Source organism: Salmo salar, chromosome ssa24, assembly GCF_905237065.1.
Source record: "Salmo salar chromosome ssa24, Ssal_v3.1, whole genome shotgun sequence".
Taxonomy (NCBI): Eukaryota; Metazoa; Chordata; class Actinopteri; order Salmoniformes; family Salmonidae; genus Salmo; species Salmo salar.
The window spans coordinates 31,845,830-31,870,000 of NC_059465.1; positions in this window are offsets into that span (position 1 = coordinate 31,845,830).

Consider the following 24,171-nt stretch of genomic DNA (forward strand, 5'->3'; position numbering starts at 1 on the left):
ACCAACAGAAAACAAACCCTGTGTTTTTATATGGTACTGTAAAAAACATTTCCCTATTTTAGACTCTCTTCTGTTTTTTTCCTTGATATTATGATCATCTCATCCTTCTACCCTAGTTTCTTCATGCTTCCCCCTTTTATATCCAAACTTTCATATATAATCATCCTCTCCTCTCCTCTTGGGTTGGTCCAGCACGGCAGTGTTCGCTGAGACAGATCTGAGGCTCCTCTGGTGGTGACAGAAGTAGGCTACGCACGCCGGCGCCGACCCAATCAGGGCCGATCTGCATAGTAATGTGTGGCAGGGGCGGGATAATAAAGTTCCCAGCTTGCCGGCTGGAAGGGTATCCTCCGGTGTGCTGTGTGATTTATCTCCTCTGTCAAGAGCCAGGACAGCCAGGACTTGTCCTTCCCAATAGTCCCCGGGAACAGGAGCCAACACACTCCAGATAAGTGAAGGATAGAAGGCCCAGATAGGGCTGGACGCAAAACCTGGAGTGGCCTGCTGTACCTTTTGTGCATAGCTTCAAGTGAATACATGGACAAAATATATATTCTGTATTTACATTCTGAGTGGTATTGTGCTGTGTGATTAAACTCATATGGGGTCTTGTCTCAAGGACATCTAAGAACTGATATAAGCTATTTTCACCTTACAGTACTAGCAACCCTCATACTATAGTTCAGGGAACTATGCAAAACACAATAGGATGGGGGACCACTTTCCGTGGTTTACTTGAGCAACACAGAGTATGCTAACGATTTGACAAACATACTGTTCTTGTACCTAAGAGCAGGATACAGCAGACAAGACAATACAGTCTGATGCTATATATACGTTGGTGGAAATCCCAGGATGCTTGTTAAGATAAGGTTACTACTTCACAGGTCTCTGAACAGCTAAAAATGTCATAGCATTAAGACAAACTGAGACAATGTCTCCTTTACATGTTGTTGTTGTGTCTTTCAATCCAGGATACAGTAGATTGGTTATGCAAACACGTAGTTCACCCGCCTTTGGCATTGAATTTGTATTTGGGATTGATATATCTCATTTATCATGTTTGTGTATACTGAGTTACACCCCCCCCCCCACCCCCCCTTTTGCCCTCAGAACAGCCTCAATGTGTCGGGGCATGGACTACATAAGGTGTCAAAAGTGTTCCACAGGGATGCTGGCCAATATTGACACCAATGCTTCCCACAGTTGTGTCAAGTTGGCTGGATGTCCTTTGGGTGGTGGACCATTCTTGATACACATGGGAAACTGTTTGGTGTGAAAAACCCAGCAGCGTTGCAGTTCTTGACACAAACCAGTGCCCCTGGCCCTACTACAAACCACCATTCAAAGGCACTTAAATCTTTTGTCTTGCCCATTCACCCTCTGAATGGCACACATACACAATCCATGTCTCAATTGTCTCAAGGCTCACAAATCCTTCTTAACCTGTCTCCTCCCCTTTATCTACACTGATTGAAGTGGATTTGACAGGTGACATCAATAACATTTACATTTTAGTCATTTAGCAGACGCTCTTATCCAGAGCAACTTACAGTAGTGAATGCATACATTTCATACATTTTTTTTTTCTTCCATACTGGTCCCCCATGGGAATCAAACCCACAACCCTGGCATTGCAAACACCATGTTCTACCAACTGAGCCACATGGGATCATAGCTTTCACCTGGATTCACCTGGTCACCTGGATTCACCTGGATTTACCTGGTTACCTGGTCACCTGGATTCACTTGGATGTCGTGTTCATATTGTTTTGTACACTCAGTGTATGTCAATTTGTGTGTAGGTTTATTGCTTGCAAATAATTCAGTCAACATTGATGCACACAATTTATTATGGGTATGAATGCATACGTTCTTGTGTGTATGAATCTTTGTGTGTCAGTCATTGTGTGTATGACTGTTTGTGTGTATGACTGTTTGTGACTGTCTTTGTGCCAGTGGCAGTTGGTAATGTTTAGGAGGAGAGAGTTATTTTTATTTATGAGCATGGCCTTATTTCTATTACAGCATATTGGATGACTGTCATTCATATTCCATTCACCCAGTTCAATGTAACATCGATAGGTTTAGGCTACTACATGACTCTCAAATGTTCCTATACCCATCATGAGGTTGTTACAGACTTGCCTATGAATGAATGTTTACAATGTAGGAGCACACAGGTCGGGATACATTTTTAGGCGACAGACAGTGACACGTTTAATACTGCCTTGCACACTCTTGCCTGCATCTAGCTGATCTAGGGTGTTATCATTAGTCTAATAATTGCAGACAAAAGTTTCTGTTGGATAACTTCAGGTATGTTTATCCCTGGTTTCGTTCCAATTGCTTCCATTTAAGAAATGTTTTTTAAAACCTTTCCAAGCCTAACCTTCATATCATAACTGCTAACCGCCACACACAGCCTACAACGTTATCACAATATTAGCTAACATCATAGCTAGTCAACATAGCTACTAGAACTAACACGTTAGTAAACCCGCTACAATCACGCAGTACACTGTACAGTCTGCAAGCAGTTTAGCATCTACACCGGCAACCTTGACTTGGAAGAGTTCCAGTGTTGGATAGCCATAGCAAGCTGGTTGAAATAGCATCCCTCTCTATTTGAGCCAGGTGTTTGAGTAGGCTAAACTACCTAGCTGCATTCACTAGCTAAGTGAATGTGAAAATAATACACCTAAATCTCTCTCTCTCTCTTTCTCACTCTCGCTCTCTCTTTTTCTTCTCCTTCATTTTTTAAAGAAATTAATTTGTTCAAAACTGTTCAACTATTGTCTTTCTCTTTGAGTCAACTACTCACCACATTGTATGCATTGCAGTGCTAGCTTGCTTTCAGTACAATATTGTCAATATTAAAACATGTCAGTTCATACTGCAACAGCTCTGATAGGATGGAAGACGTCCTCCGGAAGTTGTCATAATTACTGTGCAAGTCTATGGAAGGGGGTGAGAACCATGAGCCTCCTAGATTTTGTATTGAAGTCAATGTAGTCAGAGTGGGAAGGAAACTAGTTGTCCTCTGGCTACATGGTGCTACCCTACAGAGTGTTGTTTTGGCTACAGTAGACCTTCATTGTAAAACAGTGTGTTTTAATCAATTATTTGGTGACGTTAATATATTTAGTGTAGTTTTGTCTAAAAAGTATTACTTTTTTAATGTTTCACTATTTAAAATAAAATGAAATTCACTGAGGATTGTCCTCCCCTTCTTCCTCTTAGGAGCCTCCACTGCTTTGTGCGTATGAGTCTCTTTGTGCATATGCGTCTTTTTGTGAGTGTGAGTCTTTGTGTGTGTGAGTCTATTTGTGCATATGAGTCTTTTTGTGAGTGTGAGGCTTTGTGTATATGAGTCTTTTTGTGAGAGGGAGTATTTGTGTGTATGAGTCTTTGTATGTAAGTATTTATCTATTTGAGTCTTTGTGTATACTGTATAAGTGTTCCTCCTCATCCTCTTCTCTCTACGTCTGCCTGCATCTGGTGTCCTAACCGTGCTCCATACGGCCCTCTTAATCCAAGGCCTGGCCCAGTCACTTTATATCTTTGTCAGGCTTGACCTTGGACAAAAGGGCTAAATTAGTCCAATGAAGCACAAAATGAGTTCATTTAGGTAATTAAGCATTCAGGTGGAATGACAAAACACACAGTGAATATGCCCGGGGTCTGTTCCACGTCGGCCAGACTAAATGACGAAGATGCTAAATAAAACTAATTAGCTTTTTTCTAGCCTCACTTCTAATAAGGAGCAAACTTGAGATCTAAGTTAAACGGACTCTTTCGAAATCTTTTTGGTCTCATGCTATCTAATTAACTGGAGAATTTACCACTGCTCTATTTCACTATCTATGTCTATTAATATGTTATAAACATATCATATCTGTCAAACATTTTCAATTTCCTCACTACATGCAAATATGAGCATTTATGCATCTCACCGGTAGAAACAGGCCAGCTCCATTTCTTGGTTATAAGCAAACTACAATATCCATAATTTATATCGATATCAGGACTGCCTCGTGGAGGTGTATCCAATAAATTGATGTGAGAAAATGTCTGTAGCCAGCACTGTCAGACAGAGGATTTTGAAATGCAACTGAAATCTCAACTGATGGGGTTGCCATGTCTTCTAATGTAAATAGTGATGCTATTCCACTGATTTTCCCTTTCACTTCAAAGAGGAAGGTTTACGATCAGCAAACATCAGCAAAGCAGAAAAGAGGACAAGCTGAGGTAAGGTAGCTAACGTTACCTAGCTAACTACTGTGGCTAGATAGCGAACTACATTTGTTGATCTAAAACAACATCTCGCTAGCTTTCATAATACGCTGTCTAAACATTTCAAATCATGTCAATGTATTTAGCCAGCTGCTATCTGGTGATGTGATTTGTAACTTTGCAAGCTAACATTAGCTTCATTAGGTTACTTTAGCTAACCATTAGCTAGCTAGCTAACTAACTGACTATGTCTTATATTTAGAGTCGGATCCCATCAACATCTCCAGAGGCATCAACATCAAGCTCAGCACCAGGAACTAGTGTAAGGCACTTTCTAAAATCATACTAAAATCTACAAAAGCTTTCCATGATGAGCAAATAAATATACTGGGGCTAGGCATAGACATGGTCTGTGTCTTATTGTCATATTTGGTGTGTTTACAAGTAGGCTACACATTCTACTGTAGTTCTTTCTGTATTATGGTGGCTTAGTTGATTGTTCATCCAAGGCTTCAAGTCTAAATTGGAGAAAAGGAGGTATTAGTAAGGAGGGGATGGTGTGGGTGTGTCATAATTGTTGCCGTGTTGAAGGGACCAAACTGCAAGCGGGATGTGGATACTCATCTTTTTAATGTAAAAAATGAAGCAAACACGGAAAAACAATAACGACAGGCTAACAGGCTATACATACAACAATAATAGCAGTGCTAGCGCAACAACCCACAAACCCAAGTGAAAAACACACACCTAATATATGACTCCCAATCAGGAACAACGATAACCAGCTGTCCCTGATCGGGAGCCACACAGACCAACATAGAAACATACAACCCAGAACAAACATACACAGACATCTTCTGCCACATCCTGACCAAAATACTACACAACTACACCCTCTGCTGGTCTGGACGTGACAGGGTGACTGGCTGGTGTCTTTTGGGGGTGGATATTGTGTGTGAAGGCTAGTATGCATGCTCTATTGACATGAAATATGAATATAAATCCCCAAGACACTAAAGTGTCGATAAGACAAGTGCTCCACAAACTTTTCACACACTTACAGTCAGGTCTTTGGCATGGGGTAGTTGGCAGTGCTTTTCTACTCAACAGCACAACTGTAGGTGGTTGTACACAACAATACACGACTAGACAGTCCACAAGTCAAGCCCCCCTTCAAACTTTTCACATCTTTACTAACAGCCCATCTCAATGCCCCATTCGTGTAACACATACCAGTCTACTGTACCATTTTGTTTACAGATGAACATGATTTATTGTATGGTTACACATCCTCATGATCAGTCTTCATGTGTTTTCAGGAGTCTTGCAGTACAAACAAATCTTCTGCAAGAGATCGAAGCAGTGAGTGGTGAAAAAAAGTGAACAAGAGGCTTGTCCAACTGGCTGTGGAGTGCAGAAAGTACCAGACTGTTGTCTACAATGAGCCTAGAGTCACAGCACCCCAAATCCAACATCCCTGCCAACATCACCACAGCGCTAAAGCCTGCTAAACCAGCTGCCCTTACCCAACACAAGAAGATGGACACCAGCTGAAGAACCTTCCGGAACCTGCCTAGAACGTTCAACCAACACAATATACATATTCAGTTAGACTGATGTCGTTGTATAATATAGAATACCTAGTATACTCACAACTGCAAAATGGTATAGATACTCCTAGCTGTTTTACGGTTGAGCTAACGTAGGCTAATGCAATTAGCTGTAACGGTCATCGTATGAAAGTGACCAAGGCGCAGCGGGTTGAGTGCTCATTTTAACTTTTAATTTAGAACACTGAAAACACAAACAAGAAAACGCACAGTAATGCACAAACAACTTCCCACAAAGGGACAGGTGAAAACAGGGCTACTTAAGTATGACTCTCAATCAGCAACAACAATGTACAGCTGTTCCTGATTGAGAGCCATACCAGGCCAACAAAGAAATACACAACATAGAAAAATATAGAAATACAAAACAAGAACATTACCCAAAAACCCCGGAACACATAAATCAAACACCCCTCTTACATAAATACATATCCCATTAAACCCCGAACCACATAAAACAAATACCCCCTGCCACGTCCTGACCAAACTACAATAACCAATAACCTCTTATACTGGTCAGGACGTGACATTAGCATGAGGTTGTAAGTAACAAGAACATTTCCCAGGACATAGACATATCTGATATTGGCAGAAAGCTTAAATTATTGTTAACCTCTGAAGGATAAGCCCATTTTTTTCAATTTTTGCCTAAAATGACATAACAAAATCTAACTGATTGTAACTCAGGCCCTGAAGCAAGGATATGCTTTTTTGCACCATTTGAAAGGAAACACTTTGAAGTTTGGGGAAATGTGAAAGGAATGTAGCAACCACTCCACAAAATTCTTGTTAACAAACTATAGTTTTGGCAGGTCGGTTAGGACATCTAGTTTGTGCATGACACAAATAATTTTTCCAACAATTGTTTACAGACAGATTATTTCACATATAATTCACTGTATCACAATTCCAGTGGGTCAGAAGTTTACAAACAGTAAGTTGACTGTGCCTTTAAGCAGCTTGGAAAATTCCAGAAAATGATGGCATGGCTTTAGAAGCTTCTGATAGGCTAATTGACATCATTTGAGTTAATTGGAGGTGTACCTGTGGACGTATTTCAAGGCCTACCTTCAAACTCAACACCTCTTTGCTTGACATCATGTGAAAATCAAAAGAATCAGCCAGAATCAGCCAGAATAATAATTGTAGACCTCCACAAGTCTGGTTCATCCTTGGGAGCCATTTCCAAACGCCTGAAGGTACCACATTCATCTGTATAAACAATAGTACGCAAGTATAAACACCATGGGACCACGCAGCCGTCATACCGCTCAGGAAATAGACGCGTTCTGTCTCCTAGAGATGAACGTACTTTGGTGCGAAAAGTGCAAATCAATCCCAGAACAACAGCAAAGGACCTTGTGAAGATGCTGGAGGAAACAGGTACAAAATGATCTATATCCACAGTAAAACGAGTCCTATATCAACATGCTCCAAAACCGCCATAAAAAAGCCAGACTACGGTTTGCAACTGCACATGGGGGCAAAGATTGTACTTTTTGGAGAAATGTCCACTGGTCTGATGAAGCAAAAATAGAACTGTTTGGCCATAATGACCATCGTTATTTTAGAAGGAAAAAGGGGGAGGCTTGCAAGCCAAAGAACACCATCCCAACCGTGAAGCACTTGGGTGGCAGCATCATGTTGTGGGGGAGCTTTGCTGCAGGAGGGACTTTATCACTTCACAAACTAGATGGCATCATGAGGGAGGAAAATTATGTGGATGTATTGAAGCAACATCTCAAGACATCAGTCAGGAAGTTAAAGCTTGGTCGCAAATGGGTCTTCCAAATGGACAATGACCCCAAGCATACTTCCAAAGTTGTGGCAAAATGGCTTAAGGACAACAAAGTCAAGGTATTGGAGTGGCCATCACAAAACCCTGACCTCAATCCTATAGAAATGTGTGGGCAGAACTGAAAAAGCGTGTGCGAGCAAGAAGGTCGACAAACCTGACTCAGTTACACCAGCTCTGTCAGGAGGAATGGGCCAAAGTTCGCCCAATTTATTGTGGGAAGCTTGTGGAAGGCTACCCAAAACATTTGACCCAAGTTAAATAATTGAAAGTCAATGCTACCAAATTCTAATTGAGTGTATGTAAACTTCTGACCCACTGGGAATGTGATGAAAGAAATAGAAGCTGAAATAAATAATTTTCTCTAATATTATTCTGACATTTCACATTCTTAAAATGAAGTGGTGATCCTAACTGATTTTAAAAAAAACTGAGTTTAAATGTATTTGACTAAGGTGTATGTAAACTTCCGACTTCAACTATATATACTGCTAAAAAAAATAAAGGGAACACTTAAACAACACAATGTAACTCCAAGTCAATCACACTTCTGTGAAATCAAACTGTCCACTTAGGAAGCAACACTGATTGACAATAAATTTCACATGCTGTTGTGCAAATGGAATAGACAACAGGTGGAAATTATAGGCAATAAGCAAGACACCCCCAATAAAGGAGTGGTTCTGCAGGTGGAGACCACAGACCACTTCTCAGTTCCTATGCTTCCTGGCTGATGTTTTGGTCACTTTTGAATGCTGGCGGTGCTTTCACTCTAGTGGTACCATGAGACGAAGTCTACAACCCACACAAGTGGCTCAGGTAGTGCAGCTCATCCAGGATGGCACATCAATGCGAGCTGTGGCAAGAAGGTTTGCTGTGTCTGTCAGCGTAGTGTCCAGAGCATGGAGGCGCTACCAGGAGACAGGCCAGTACATCAGGAGATGTGGAGGAGGCCGTAGGAGGGCAACAACCCAGCAGCAGGACCGCTACCTCCGCCTTTGTGCAAGGAGGAGCAGGAGGAGCACTGCCAGAGCCCTGCAAAATGATCTCCAGCAGGCCACAAATGTGCATGGGTCTGCTCAAACGGTCAGAAACCGACTCCATGAGGGTGGTATGAGGACCCGACGATCACAGGTGGGAGTTGTGCTTACAGCCCAACACCGTGCAGGACGTTTGGCATTTGCCAGAGAACACCAAGATTGGCAAATTCACCACTGGCGCCCTGTGCTCTTCACAGATGAAAGCAGGTTCACACTGAGCACGTGACAGACGTGACATAGTCTGGAGACGCCGTGGAGAACGTTCTGCTGCCTGCAACATCATCCAGCATGACCGGTTTGGCGGTGGGTCAGTCATGGTGTGGGGTGGCATTTCTTTGGGGGGCCGCACAGCCCTCCATGTGCTCGCCAGAGGTAGCCTGACTGCCATTAGGTACCGAGATGAGATCCTCAGACCCCTTGTGAGACCATATGCTGGTGCGGTTGGCCCTGGGTTCCTCCTAATGCAAGACAATGCTAGACCTCATGTGGCTGGAGTGTGTCAGCAGTTCCTGCAAGAGGAAGGCATTGATGCTATGGACTGGCCCGCCCGTTCCCCAGACCTGAATCCAATTGAGCACATCTGGGACATCATGTCTCGCTCCATCCACCAACGCCACGTTGCACCACAGACTGTCCAGGAGTTGGCGGATGCTTTAGTCCAGGTCTGGGAGGAGATCCCTCAGGAGACCATCCGCCACCTCATCAGGAGCATGCCCAGGCATTGTAGGGAGGTCATACAGGCACGTGGAGGCCACACACACTACTGAGCCTCATTTTGACTTGTTTTAAGGACATTACATCAAAGTTGGATCAGCCTGTAGTGTGGTTTTCCACTTTCATTTTGAGTGTGACTCCAAATCCAGACCTCCATGGGTTGATAAATTGGATTTCCATTTATTATTTTTGTGTGATTTTGTTGTCAGCACATTCAACTATGTAAAGAAAAAAGTATTTAATAAGATTATTTCTTTCATTCAGATCTAGGATGTGTTGTTTAAGTGTTCACTTTATTTTTTTGAGCAGTGTGTGTATATATATATATATATATATATATATATATATATATATATATATATATAAACTCAGTTTTATACAATTCCTAACCTTTAATCCTACTAAAAATTCCCTGTCTTAGAGTGGTATGACGGCTGCGTGGTCCCATGGTGTTTATACTTGCGTACTATTGTTTGTACAGATGAACGTGGTACCTTCAGGCATTTTGAAATTGCTCCAATGATGAACCAGACTTGTGGAGGTCTACAATTTTTTTTCTGAGGTCTTGACTGATTTCTTTTGATTTTCCCATAATGTCAAGCAAAGAGGCGCTGAGTTTGAAGGTAGGCCTTGAAATACATCCACAGGTGCACCGCCATGCCATAATTTTCTGGAATTTTCCAAGCTGTTTAAAGGCACAGTCAACTTAGTGTATGTAAACTTCTGACTCACTGGAATTGTGATACAGTGAATTATAAGTGAAATAATATGTATATAAACAATTGTTGGAAAAATTACTTGTGTCATGCTAGATGTCCTAACCGACTTGCCAAAACTATAGTTTGTTAACAAGAAATTTGTGGAGTGGATGAAAAACGAGTTTTAATGACTCCAACCTAAGTGTATGTAAACTTCTCACTTCAACTGTATATACAGTGTATGTCACAACAGGTCTAAATGTATGTGTCATGACAGTGTTATGATCATATTATAACTGGTTATGTCAGCTGTATTGACATATAACATGGTTATGACCGTGTCATAACGTGATATGACGCTGGGTGTTAAGTAAAGTGTTAGAGGAAAGTATTGGTTACTGCACTGTCTGAGAACAACAAGCCACTTGTATCACTCTCAACCCGCTCACTCCTCTCAGCTAATTAATACAATGAACAAAGCCAGTGGGTCTCATAACCGCAATTTAAAAGGGAGACTCAACCTCATTTCAAGGGAATAGGAGTCTAACGTCCATTCATTTATTATTTTTCCTGTAGTTGAACATTTAATAATTCAATCACTCTGTACTTTAAGTGTCAGCATTTTGTCACTCTGAAGAGACAATGGCCAATGAAGTGAATTTAGTATTACGGTAAATATTTATGATGTATATCACAACTTCAGTAAGTCGGTGTCATATGGAAATGTGTTCTTTGTGAGTGGAGCGTATTCTACACATGCTCTTCTCTGCTGCTTTTTATTAGGAAGTGTTAACAAGTGGCCGTGAGGGCAGGCAGAGGATAAGTACACAGTAATTGACTCCTGCCCTCTCTTATTGTGTTCTGCTTTCACAGGCGTGCAGACTCACAAAGACAACAGGCCCGCCTCATTTGTCACCAGTGCTGCTAGGAACAAGCAAACGCCCCAGCAGCTGAAGCTGTGCTTTATGCTGGAGCAAGCAAACGCCCCGGCAGCTGAAGCTGTGTTTTATGCTAGGAACAAGCAAACGCCCCGGCAGCTGAAGCTGTGTTTTTATGATACTGTACATCTCATCTGTGCTCTGGTAAAGTGTTTGTGTCACACACCTCTCTCTGTCTCCCATCTTTCCCTCCTACTTGCGTCTGAGATGGTAGCGGTAGTGTGGTGTGGCAGAGTGCTGCTGGTTGCTGAAGCTGGAGTGTGTCTTGGCAGGCTCCTTGGAAGCAGGCGAGGGCGAGGGTGACAGTGTCAGCTTGGCTCTCCTAATGAATGTCTCATTTCCCCCGGTAGTCTTCTATTGCAGCGCTGAAGGCGGCCCCGATATCTCACCGGTCGACAGCTAGTGCCATCATTGGCGTGACCTCACGGCCTCCAAACGTAGCCTGCAGACCCAGTGTCACTTTGGCTTTGGCAGGGGCTTGGGGTATGGGGGTAATGTCACTGTGCTGCGAAGGATAAACAGATTAATAGAAGCTAATGAGAGTGAGTGGAGCAGCATGGTCGATACTGACTACATTCTTGGGAGATGTAATGCTGCTGTTAGCAAGATTACTCTCACTTGTACACTCAGGGAATTGTCGTGGAATTTACTGTTTACAGTACAATGGATATAATCAAATGAAGTGGATACAGCAGTTTTTTAAATCTATTTTCCGGTATTTCCCTGAGGAAATATGTTAGGATTGAATTCATAAGAAATCATGTAGTCACAGAGCTACAAGAGGACTATATTTTATACCATTCTGTACTGTACTGTTCTATACTGTTCTATATGGTACTATACCATACTACATTGTACCATACCGTTATATACTTTATACTGTTCTTTACTGTACTGTACTGTTCTGTACTGTACAAGAATATACTGTACTATACTCTACTATACTGTACACTAATTTATACTATTATATACTGTACTATACTGTTCTATACTGTTCAGTACTGTACTATACTTTATACTTTTCAATACGTTTCTATACTTTATATGTTATATACTGTACTATACTGTTCTATATAGTACTATACTGTTATATACAGTACTATACTGAACACTACTTTATACTCTTCTATACTGTATGATATTGTACTATATTGTATTATACTGTACTATACAGTTCTATACTGTACTATACTGTTCTATACTTTACTATACTTCATACTGTTCTATTCTGTACTATACTGTTCTGTACTGTACTATACTGTATTATACTGTTCTATACTTTACTATACCTTATACTATTATATTCTGTATTATGCTGTTCTATACTGTACTATACTGTATTATACTGTACTATACAGTTCTATGCTGTTCTATATTATACTATACTTTATACTGTTCTCTTCTGTACTATACTGTTCTACACTGTACTATACTGTATTATACTGTTCTATACAGTACTATACTCTTCTATACTGTACAGTACTTTATACTGTTCTATTATGTACTATACTGTTCTATACTGTACTATACTACTCACTCAATGAAATGTCCAAAATATCAATGCAATGATTACATGATAATTTGTTTATTAAGGTAACAAACAACACAAAAAACATATGCTTTAAATATTATAAGATTAATATCAGCGTGTATCAACATACAGTGCATTTGGAAAGTATTCAGTCCCCTTGACTTTTTTCACATTTTGTTACGTTACAGCCTTATTTTAAAATGAATTAAATCGTTTTTTCCCCTCATCAATCTACACACAATACCCCATAACCCCATAACGCAGAAATTCACAACTGAAATATCACATTTACATAAGAATTCAGACTTAAAGACTCAGTACTTTGTTGAAGCACCTTTGGCAGCGATTACAGCCTCGAGTCTTCTTGGGTATGACGCTACAAGCTTGGCAAACCTGTATTTTGGTAGTTTCTCCCATTCTTCTCTACAGATCCTCTCAGGCTGGATGGGGAGCGTTGCTGCACAGCTATTTTCAGGTCTCTCTAGAGATGTTCGATTGGGTTCAAGTCCGGGCTCTGGCTGGGTCACTCAAGTACATTCAGAGACTTGTCCCGAAGCCAATCCTGCGTTGTCTTGGCTGTGTGCTTAGGGTCATTGTCCTGTTGGAAGATGAACCTTCGCCCCAGTCTGGAGCAGGTTTTCATCAGGGATTGCTCTGTACTCATCTTTTCCTCGATCCTGACTAGTCTCCCAGTCCCTGCCGCTGAAAAACTTCCCCACAGCATAATGCTGCAACACCATGCTTCACCGTAGGGATGGTGCCAGGTTTCCTCCAGACGTAATGCTTGGCATTCAAGCCAAAGAGTTCAATCTTGATTTCATCAGACCAGAGAATCTTGTTTCTCATGGTCTGAGAGTCATTAGGTGCCTTTTGGCAAACTCCAAGCTGTCATATGCCTTTTACTGAGGAGTGGCTTCCATCTGGCCACTCTACCATAAAGGCCTGATTGGTGGAGTGCTGCAGAGATGGTTGTCCTTCTGGAAGGTTCTCCCATCTCCACAGAAGAACTCTAGAGCTCTGTCAGAGTGACCATTAGATTCTGGGCCACCTCCCTGACCAAGACCCTTCTCCCCCGATTGCTAATTTTGGCCAGGCGGCAAGCTTTAGAAAGAGTCTTGGTGCTTCCAAACTTATTCCATTTAGGAATGATGGAGGCCACTGTGTTCTTGGGGACCTTCAACACTGTAGAAATATTTTGGTCCCCTTCCCCAGATCTGTGCCTCGACACAATCCTGTCTTGGAGCTCAACGGACAGTTGCTTCGACCTCAAGGCTTGGTTTTTGCTCTGACATGCGCTGTCAACTATGGGACAATATATAGGCAGGTGTGTGCCTTGTCCAATTAATTCAATTTACCACAGGTGGACTCCAATCAATTTGTAGAAACATCTCAAGGATGATCAATGGAAACAGGATGCACCTGAGCTCAATTTTGGGTCTCATAGCAAAGGGTCTGAATACTGAATACTGTAAATATGGTATTTCTATAAACCTGTTTCCGCTTTGTCATTATAGGGTATTGTGTGTAGATTGCTGAGGAAAATTTTGAATTTAATACATTTTAGAGTAAGGCTGTAACGTAACAAAATGTTGGAAAAGTCAAGGGGTCTGAATACTTTTCCTATTTCATGGAGATAGACAGTGTATAAAATAGTGACACACATTTAGGACATACCAAATAGGATATAAGTCATGGCCTAATGAAGCAAAAAAATAGAGAAGAGCTTAGGCATAGCCACATTATCAGCCTTGTGTCTCTGATGCAGTGTGACAAAAGGGCTATATCAATGTCCACTGCTGACTCAGGGGGCCAGTCAGTCAATGGCTCAGACACTGACTCACTGCTGGCACTAGAATGAACTGAGTGTACTCACTGGCCAAGCAACCAGGGTCAGTGTCTGTCAATGCACTGCATTTCCTCATATCGTGCTTCAGGAACAAATTATGCATCCATGATCCCTCCAACTGGACACAATGCTCTGCATTATTTTGTTTCCTCTTCAAAGTACATTTTGAATGATGGTTTTTGAGGAAAGTTACAGCTTACAGTATTTTAGACTGCAATGATGGAATCACATTTCATAATGCTGTATTCTGACCTGACTGGCTAAGCAGCTATCTATGTGGTTTAGGTCCACTCTTGTTCCCAGCATGTTGTATCCTTCATGGCCAGAGACCTGAGCGGCAGTACAGCAGCTGTTCCAGTGGGTCAGTGAGGGCTAGTCACTCCTGGGACAACAGAACCTAACTATGGGCCAGATATGGACGAGGGCCTTACTACTGTGAAATATTAACATTCACCCACTACTTTCTTTCTATTTGATTGTTCCTCTCACCTCATCCCTCTCTTTGTCTGCTGGGTCCTTTTCTCTCTCCATCCCTTACATCTCCCTCTTTTTCTTTACAGAACATCCTTTTTCGGAATGTCTTTCTCTCCCTTCTCCCCCAGTCTTTCAGGGTGACACGTTAAAGGGTGAATCTATACGCTGACTGAAGACTCTCATCAAGTCACCTATAATCAGTTGGGACCACTGTTACACACACACACACACACACACACACACACACACACACACACACACACACACACACACACACACACACACACACACACACACACACACACACACACACACACACCTCCAACACCCAGCACACTGTCTCCCCCCCCATCCATCCCCTTCTGTTCACCAGAGAGTGAACACATAACAATGACAGACATTCATCATAATGTGAGTCTGTCCACCAGCATCAGGATGGGATGTCTGTCTGAGGAGACTGGACTGAGGACCCTTCTTTGGTCCCAAACAGGAAGGGTGTGACGGTGAGGTGGCGAACCAGGGTCGTGACCTCATGTCCCCCCCCATCATTAGAGAGTTGAGCTGGGCAGGGACTTCCTGTTGATGTGGTGGCCAGGGAGGGGAGAGGGAGGGGAGGAACCTGCCTTTAATTGTACCCTGGTTCACTGTGAAAGGAATGCCTGAGGTCTGAGTCTCGTTCTACCGCACCAGTCAGGCCCCGTCCCTCTCCGCCCCCTGTACACACACCCCTGCGGAGACGGCCACTAATTGGCACGTTCGCTGCCAGCTTGGGTGTGGAGGGAATGTCAGAGCTCTGCGCCGGAGCAGGAAAGCCACAGAACTCTGTGTGCAGCGGAACCCTAATGAAAAGAGCCTAGACTCCAGTTGTCGTTGACCCATTGGCTGCCATTGGTCTGCAGGTTTGGAATGAGTCTACTCTTCTTAATTGATACATTAAAGATGGCTAGAGAATCCCCTCGCCTGGTCACTCAGGTTGACAGATTATGACATTCCCAAGTAATGACAGAAACCAGTCAAAACTGAATGCTATGGAAAATAGGATGTATAACGACTGTTTTGATATTTATCTAAATGAGATCATTTGCACTCATTATTACCTAGTCAGTGGTTTACCCTCACAGCATTCAGCTGGCAACTCACTTGTTACATATTTGTTTTGGACTTTCCCTACTTTTCTTCATGCTACCTTTTCAATCCTCCTTCCTAATATTCAGTGTGCAGGCAAACTGTGAGGCTATGTGTATGTGTAGTAGTGATGTAGTTATGTAAAGAAGCATTTCAAGGCCAACACAGAGTCTCCGTCCTCCAAAGCATTATATAGAGGAAGACTACATTTAATCCCAGCAATTTAAAAGAGACACTTTGCATTCGTTGCCAAGCAGATAAATAAGGGGCCTGTTAAAGTGAGTTTTTTTTTACGGTGGTGAGTGAGTTTTATGTTTGAAGTGTTTTTATAGGCCCTTGTCCAGTCTTTTATTGACTACTCATGCCCTCTGGAACCGTCCAGCTGTGAAGTGTTTTGTCTACTTGGATCCTTTTGTCAGTGTCCCTCACTACGGTTCAGACACATACGTAATATACAGTACAGACTCAAAATATACAGTACAGACACATAATATACAGTACAGACAGCTAATATACAGTACAGACACATCATATACAGACAAGACAGATAATATACAGCACAGACAGAAAATATACAGTAAAGACAAAATATACAGTACAGACACATAATATACAGTACAGACATATAATATACAGTACAGACAGATAATATACAGTAAAGACACAAAATATACAGTACAGACACATAATATACAGTACAGGCATATACTATACAGTACATATACATAATACACAGTACAGACAACATATACAGTACAGACACATAATATACAGTACAGACACATGTACAGTACAGCCATATCATTTTATTTAACCAGGTAGGCTAGTTGAGAACAAGTTCTCATTTGCAACTGCGACCTGGCCAAGATAAAGCATAGCAATTCGACACATACAACAACACAGAGTTACACATGGAATAAACAAAACATACAGTCAATAATACAGAAGAACAAAAGAAAACAAAAAGTCTATATACAGTGACTGCAAATGAGGTAAGTTAAGGCAATAAATAGGCCATGGTGGTGAAGTAATTACAATATAGCAATTAAACACTGGAATGGTAGATGTGCAGAAGATGAATGTGCAAGTAGAGATACTGGGGTGCAAAGGAGCAAGATAAATAAATACAGTATGGGGATGAGGTAGGTAGATAGATGGGCGGTTTACAGATGGGCTATGTACAGGTGCAGTAATCTGTGAGCTGCTCTGACAGCTGGTGCTTAAAGCTAGTGAGGGTGATATGAGTCTCCAGCTTCAGAGATTTTTGCAGTTCGTTCCAGTCATTGGCAGCAGAGAACTGGAAGGAAAGACGACCAAAGGAGGAATTGGCTTTGGGGGTGACCAGTGAGATATACCTGCTGGAGTGTGTGCTACGAGTGGGTGCTGCTATGGTGACCAGTGAGCCGAGATAAGGCGGGGCTTTACCTAGCAGAGACTTGTAGATGACCTGTAGCCAGTGGGTTTGGCAATGAGTATGAAGCAAGGGCCAACCAACGAGAGCGTACAGGTCGCAATGGTGGGTATTGTATGGGGCTTTGGTGACAAAACAGATGGCACTGTGATAGACTGCATCCAGTTCGTTGAGTAGAGTGTTGGAGGCTATTTTATAGATGACATCACCGAAGTCGAGGATCGGTTGGATGGTCAGTTTTACGAGGGTATGTTTGGCAGCATGAGTGAAGGATGCTTTGTTGCGATACAGGAAGCTGATTCTAGATAGAATTTTGGATTGGAGATGCTTAATGTGAGTTTGGAAGGAGAGTTTACAGTATAACCAGACAACCAGGTGTTTGTAGTTGTCCACGTATTCTAAGTCAGAGCCGTCCAGAGTAGTGATGCTGGACAGGCGAGCAGGTGCGGGGCAGTAATCGATTGAATAGCATGCATTTAGTTTTACTTGCGTTTAAGAGCAGTTGGAGGCCACGGAAGGAGAGTTGTATGGCATTGAAGCTCGTCTGGAGGTTAGTTAACACAGTGTCCAAAGAGGGGCCAGAAGTATACAGAATGGTGTCGTCTGCGTAGAGGTGGATCAGAGAATCACCAGCAGAAAGAGCAACATCATTGATGTATACAGAGAAGAGAGTCGGCCCGAGAATTGAACCCTGTGGCACACCCATAGAGACTGCCAGAGGTCCGGACAACAGGCCCTCCAATTTGACACACTGAACTCTATCAGAGAGGTAGTTGGTGAACCAGGCGAGGCAATCATTTGAGAAACCAAGGCTGTCGAGTCTGCCGATAAGAATGTGGTGATTGACAGAGTCGAAAGCCTTGGCCAGGTCGATGAATACGGCTGCACAGTAATGTCTCTTATCGATGGCGGTTATGATGTTGTTTAGGACCTTGAGCGTGGCTGAGGTGCACCCATGACCAGCTCGGAAACCAGATTACATAGCGGAGAAGGTATGGTGGGATTCGAAATGGTCGGTAATCTGTTTGTTGACTTGGCTTCCAAAGACCTTAGAAAGACAGGGCAGGATAGATATAGGTCTATAGCAGTTTGGGTCTAGAGTGTCACCCCCTTTGAAGAGGGGGATGACCGCGGCAGCTTTCCAATCTTTCGGAATCTCAGACGATACGAAAGAGAGATTGAACAGGCTAGTAATAGGGGTTGCAACAATTTCGGCAGATCATTTTAGAAAGAGAGGGTCCAGATTGTCTAGCCCGGCTGATTTGTATGGGTCCAGATTTTGCAGCTCTTTCAGAACATCAGCTTTCTGGATTTGGGTGAAGGAGAAATGGTGGGGGCTTTGGCGGGTTGCTGTGGAGGGTGTAATAATACACATATACATATACATAATTTACAGTACAGACAAAATATACAGTACAGACACATAATATACAGTATAAATACACAGTATACTGTATAGACACATAATATACAGTAAAGACACATAATATACAGTACATATTCATAATATACAGTAAATACACATAATATACAGTACAGCCACATAATATACAGTACAGCCACATATACAGTACAGCCACATAATATACAGTACAGAGACATAATATACAGTACATATACAAAATATACAGTAAATACACATAATATACAGTAAAAACACATAATATACAGTAATGATATGTAGTATACAGTACAGCCACATACTATACAGTACAGACATGTAATATTCAGCACATACACATAATATACAGTACAGACACATAGTATACAGTACAGACACATAATATACAGTGCAGATGCATAATATACAGTACAGACACAACATCTACAGTACAGACACATAATATACAGTACAGACACATACTATACAGCAAAGGCACATAATTTACAGTACAGACACATAATATACAGTAAAGAAACATAATATACAGTAAAGGCATGTAATTTACAGTACAGATGCATAATGTGCAGTACAGACACATAACATACAGTACAGAGATATAATACACAGTAAAGACATGTAATATACAGTACAGCCACATAATATACAGTTCAGACACAAACTATACAGTACAAACATGTAATATACAGTACAGACACATAATATACAGTAAAGACACAAAATATACCGTACAGACACATAATATACAGTACATACACATAATATTGAGTACATATACATGTACATAATATACAGTACAGACACATCATATACAGTACAGCCACATCATATACAGTACAGACACACTCTCACACACTGAAGTCATATCTGCCTCTCTTTCATATACACATGCTCCAAAGGATTAGAATCCTTCACTAGATGTCTTATCCTTGATAAAGAAACCTCAAAAAGGTGAGTCCTTGAAATACAGTATAGGTTTCTTTATTTCCTAGAGGGCAGAGTGATACTGATGTCTTCATTAAAACCTGTGAGATTCCTACGTAGCTCTGCCATAAAGGACCAGAAATTAATCAGTCAGCTCTCAGCATATGGAGACTCCTTTCCCTCATTCTCATAGCATCCCTGAAGTCCACCCCACCTGCTGCTCTCTCTCTCTCTCTCTCTCTCTCTCTCTCTCTCTCTTCTCTCACTCTTGCTCTCTCTCTTTCTCTCTCTCTCTCACTCACACATACGTGTGACAGACTGGAATGCATGCACGCACACACACACACACACACACACACACACACACACACACACACACACACACACACACACACACACACACACACACACACACACACACACACACACACACACACACACACACACACACACACACACACACACACACACACACACACACATTGCCTGAGCATACATTCCTCTGTGCCCACACTGACTCGATCACATGAAACAACTAGGTATAAAGTGACTTTAAAATGACTGAAGGTCCAGCAATGGTCATTAAAAAAAACAGTAAACGTCTGTATTTGTCTGAGAGCTGGTGGTACAGTATATGTCTGTATCTGTCTGAGAGCTGGTGGTACAGTATATGTCTGTATCAGTCTGAGAGCTGGTGGTACAGTATATGTCTGTATCAGTCTGCGAGCTGGTGGTACAGTATATGTCTGTATCAGTCTGAGAGCTGGTGGTACAGTATATGTCTGTATCAGTCTGAGAGCTGGTGGTACAGTATATGTCTGTATCAGTCTGAGAGCTGGTGGTACAGTATATGTCTGTATCAGTCTGCGAGCTGGTGGTACAGTATATGTCTGTATCAGTCTGCGAGCTGGTGGTACAGTATATGTCTGTATCAGTCTGAGAGCTGGTGGTACAGTATATGTCTGTATCAGTCTGAGAGCTGGTGGTACAGTATATGTCTGTATCAGTCTGCGAGCTGGTGGTACAGTATATGTCTGTATCAGTCTGAGAGCTGGTGGTACAGTATATGTCTGTATCAGTCTGAGAGCTGGTGGTACAGTATATGTCTTTATCTGTCTGAGAGCTGGTGGTACAGTATATGTCTGTATCTGTCTGAGAGCTGGTGGTACAGTATATGTCTGTAGCAGTCTGAGAGCTGGTGGTACAGTATATGTCTGTATCTGTCTGAGAGCTGGTGGTACAGTATATGTCTGTATCTGTCTGAGAGCTGGTGGTACAGTATATGTCTGTATCAGTCTGAGAGCTGGTGGTACAGTATATGTCTGTATTTGTCTGAGAGCTGGTGGTACAGTATATGTCTGTAGCAGTCTGAGAGCTGGTGGTACTGTATATGTCTGTATCAGTCTGAGAGCTGGTGGTACAGTATATGTCTGTATCAGTCTGAGAGCTGGTGGTACAGTATATGTCTGTATCTGTCTGAGAGCTGGTGGTACAGTATATGTCTGTATCTGTCTGAGAGCTGGTGGTACAGTATATGTCTGTATCAGTCTGAGAGCTGGTGGTACAGTATATGTCTGTATCTGCCTGAGAGCTGGTGGTACAGTATATATCTGTATCTGTCTGAGAGCTGGTGGTACAGTATATGTCTGTATCTGTCTGAGAGCTGGTGGTACAGTATATGTCTGTATCAGTCTGAGAGCTGGTGGTACAGTATATGTCTGTATCAGTCTGAGAGCTGGTGGTACAGTATATGTCTGTATTTGTCTGAGAGCTGGTGGTACAGTATATGTCTGTAGCAGTCTGAGAGCCGGTGGTACTGTATATGTCTGTATCAGTCTGAGAGCTGGTGGTACAGTATATGTCTGTATCAGTCTGAGAGCTGGTGGTACAGTATATGTCTGTATCTGTCTGAGAGCTGGTGGTACAGTATATGTCTGTATCAGTCTGAGAGCTGGTGGTACAGTATATGTCTGTATCAGTCTGAGAGCTGGTGGTACAGTATATGTCTGTATCAGTCTGAGAGCTGGTGGTACAGTATATGTTGATATAAAAGTAAAAATAGGTTGATGATTAGGGGTGGTTGGATGGTTGGAGGAGCAGCAGGGGTCTTTAGAGGAGGGGGGCAGGTCATGGACTGATATGCCACGGGGCCGGCAGACTGGGAGCTCCTGGAGCACGGGGCCAAGTTTCCAGTCAACACATGAGTCACCCAGCAGAGATGCACCCGAAATAAATGGCTTCCCTGTTCCTGCCGGAACCACACCCTCATGTGGTTTCTTGGAGGGGCAGCGTGGGTAGGGAGGGGCGACCGCCCCACTGGGGTTTTTGGGGCCAGGGTTGCGGGGTTGGGGAGGAGAGGGGGGTGATGGGGGCGTGTGGAGAGCATGGGGGTGTGTTTGAGATCCCAAAACGGCAACGTTTGGGGCAAACAGCTGGCTCCCCCTCAGTCTTTTCATTGTTTATTGTTTGCCCGCAGCGGGGATTGTAAACAATGGCACGCCCTCTCTCTGGGCGTGTTGTGGCCAGGCTGAGGCTTGGGGGTGGCTTAAACCCCTGCAGCCAGGCTAGGCTGCATCTCCACCCCCCAATGCACCATTCTATAGGCCCCTGTAGAAAGTCTTACAGACTCGCCCTTCTCACTCTTTCTCTCTTGCTCTCTCTCGCTCTCTCTCTCTCTCGCCGCCCATCATCCTTTCACCATGGCATAAACAATATGTGTGTGACAGCAGTCTGTTGAAGCTTTTTCAAAAAAGTGAGTGTAAAAACAGGCCTTTGTATGGTCTCTGAGAGAACTCCAAGTGGTTTGGCTTGTCAAAGGTCAGTAACCCAGACTAAACCGGCCTTCATTTTCAATCCCTCTCTCCCTCTCTCTTTTTATCTGTAGGAGGAGCTCAGTTGGTCTAGCCATCCATTTTTTTTGTCTCTCTCTCTCTCTGTCTGTCTGTTTGTCTGCCTGTCGCTCTCTGTCTTTCATTTTATCTCTCTGTCTCTCTGTCATCCTTTTAGACAGAAAGAGTGCAGCCAAGCAGACAGACAGATGTTGATTATTGTGTAGGATGCATCCAGTCAGTCTAGGAATCCACAGAGACAGGTTGTTGTCTTACTGCTTCTGTCTGTCTCTCACTCTCTCTCTTTCTCTCTCTTTCTCTCTCTCTCTCTCTGAGTCTTGTTAGCTGTGTAATCTTTATTAGTTAGCTCAGTGAGTCAGAGGAGTGACATGAGAGCTGGGAGTCGGTCGTTAATTACCCCGGGTGACGGAGGCGTCATCCTGTCCATCTACTCTGTTTCATTTAACCAGGTAGCGTAGTGGCCTCCACTCACCATGCTAATACACACACTGAGCCTTTACTAAAGACATTCTTAGAGAAGCGAGAGGGGTGATCTGATCCCAACTCATGTACTTGATAGAAAGAGAAGTGTAGTGGACTGATTCTATATGAAAATGTAAATGAACTTGTTAACCCAACTACTGGTCATCATTGTCAAATATGTAAAGACATCTGGAACATTTTAGTCACGTTCTAAAATCAGTTTTGAAATCCAAGTTGTTCACTGCTTGTGCGTTCTTTCAACTCTTTTCTAACATTTTGATTGTAATGTAATTATTGAACTGATGAATAGAGACTGGGAGAGGGTGCGGTTACCCACAGTGCCTCATGCTCAACAGAAGGAAATGCTAATCAATGTACAGTACAATTCATTACATGAGTATGAGGATGTTGTTTTTTCCTTTTTGTTATTGTCAGTTTTTTTTAGATTTCTTAAATCTATCTGGAGAAAACAGTCTCTTTGGGGAGTACCACCTTGCCTGGGTAAGAGAGAACAAAACATAAAACTCAAAGCATACACCCTTTAATCCACACACTCACACACACACACACACACACACACACACACACACACACACACACACACACACACACACACACACACACACACACACACACACACACACACACACACACACACACACACACACGCTTCTAGGAGCTCCAACTTTGAGAAGTTGGAATGAGAACAAGAACAAGGAGAGCAGGAGAGAGAGAAACTGTGGAAAGAATGAAAAAACAGCATTACATCTGCTAGCCCAGAATTAGAGCGTGAATGTATTGTCACTCGACTGAGTGCAAACTCCAGGTTCACTAACAAACAGGGACGACTCCCTATCTTTTCCCCTGAGGACACGGTGCGTTTGGGGAGATAATTGACGAGTCCCTTGGCATGTAACAAGGGAGGGAGCGCTATACACAGCTACACACAGCTACACACAGCTACACACAGCCAATCACACAATACTCATCTCAAAGAATGTGTAACTGTGTGTATATGTATGGCACCAGCAGAGTGTGTATGTGTGTGTGTGTGTCCGTGTGTGTCCGTGTGTGTGTGTGTGTGTGTGTGTGTGTGTGTGTGTGTGTGGAGAAAGG